Source organism: Peromyscus leucopus, chromosome 11 (genome assembly GCF_004664715.2).
Source record: "Peromyscus leucopus breed LL Stock chromosome 11, UCI_PerLeu_2.1, whole genome shotgun sequence".
Taxonomy (NCBI): Eukaryota; Metazoa; Chordata; class Mammalia; order Rodentia; family Cricetidae; genus Peromyscus; species Peromyscus leucopus.
The window spans coordinates 68897014-68899124 of record NC_051072.1 but is presented as its reverse complement, the minus strand read 5'-3'; positions in this window follow the sequence as shown (position 1 = coordinate 68899124).

Sequence of the window (2111 nt, the reverse complement as noted above, 5' to 3'; positions counted from 1 at the left end):
TTTTCCAGTGTTAAGACACTGATGTCACCAGAGACACTGGACATCTCAGGCCGTGTCGTGTCTGTGACCTATTTCAATACGGATGAGCCAACAACAGCATCTTTGTCGTGAGTAGTGTCCGTGTGATTGAAAATGTGCCAACTCTTTTGAAAACATCATCAACAGACTTCTTAATTAAGCTGCCAATACCACTGTCAATACCACTTTGTGCTGTTTGAGGACTGAATAGTGTTGCTTGCGCCTTGTTAAATAAACAGTGCTTCCCTATATGATGAGTTTCTTGTGGTCTTGGAGTGTGGCCCTTCATTGCCTACTAAGAAACTTGACGGGAATTCTCATATCCTTTCTTTTCTTTTAATTTAAAAACATTTTTACTTTATTCCTCAGTAAGAACAGCTCTAATTTACCTAATAACTTCAGTGCTAGGACTGATCCTTAATATGATGGATTGCTCATTGCCAAAGTCCTGGTCATGAGAAATTCTTAGTTATTAAGTCCTCGTGTTATGCCAAACTGCATGCTTGTTACCTGCTGCGGGAGGGAGATCTTTTTAGAGAGTTCATCTTTGCATTACAAATTTCTACTTAACACAGAGCTCTGTGAAAACTAGGTCTGTATTCAGTAAACATGTTTGATCATGGAATGTCAAGTGGCCTTTTGCGCTATGGCTCTTTTAAGAATGCATTGACGACAAGGAGAGGGCCCTTTTGCATAATAGCACCTTTATTGGTTTGTACTTTATGGTCAATACCCTGAGAAAAAGCCAAAAAAGGGAAATATTTTTTTGTACAGTCTAGTCCCCTGGACATCACCAAGAGTATTTTGGGGTCACAGTTCAGCCTGGCTATTTGTACTAATGTTCACTCTCTTCTGTCCCTGGCCCTCACCACTCTTTGGAGGGGAAGCTCCCTTTCTCCTTCTTTGACTGGTCTAACAGTAGAACAGTAATCATATCATTCATTAGGAACTCGTGGGGAACAAGGGTTTTACGTGAATCTTCTCAGTTCTTATACCATCCATGGGCAGCGGACATCATCCACTGCAGAAGAATGTAACATGCTTAGGTCATAGAGATCCATATCCAGAGCTGTACTCTGAAGCTTGACCTCTCACCCCTCCACCCTCCGATCTTCAGCTGTATCTCAGAAAAAAAAGTGCTAATGCCTTGTGTGTATGGAGAGCGTGTAGAGAGCCATATCAAATATGGATGAAGTCCAGACTCATTGCATTTAATATTTCTGAACAACACACTCTGTAACAAAGAAAAACCCAGGAAATCACTGTTGTTTTGAGGATGGGGGAAGTACAGAGCAATTGGGAGAAAGCAAAGTTGGAAACGAACCAGTTTGAGTTAACCCTTCAGCCTTTACCTCATAAAGCATTTTTTTAAACTTTCTTTTTTTAAACACAGTCTGACACCATGTGATAAATCAAAGCCTGATGTAATTGACCCAGAATTGATCCCCAAATGTCTTTTGGGGGAACATGCTTTAACTCTGGTTGTTGATTCTGTGGAATAATTGCCACCCTAGAAAGGTAATTACATATGCCATTGTTTATACACATAATAGGCTCAGGATACACGTTCTGCACAGAAAGGGAAGAGAATTCTGCTTGCACATCAAGAGCATGCACTGTGGATCCCATCACAATGTCCCAAACAGTGTGTGAACTGCCCACTGTTGCCAGTTTCTGTGTGTATATTTGAGAAAGGGGGAGGCACTAGGTTCTAAGACGGCGATAAGACCCAGAAGACTGTGAAGCCGAAATAGTTCCTTCTCCTTACTTACCATAACATCTCTGAATCTGATTCACTTAGCTGGTCAGGTAAAAAGACTTTCTCCGGTACCACTGCCTAGATGCCTCCCAAATAGATCAAGCCAATCGACTGTTTCACCTATTCAGAGGGCCTGATCCAGTCGGGGGCCCCTCAGCCTTTGGTTCATAGTTCATGTGTTTCCATTCGTTTGGTTATTTGTCCCTGTGCTTTATCCAACCTTGGTTTCAACAATTCTCGCTTATATAAACCCTCCTCTTTCTCACTAATTAGACTCCCAGCGCTCCACCTGGGGCCTAGCCGTGGATGTCTGCATCCAGATTCCTCAGTCCTT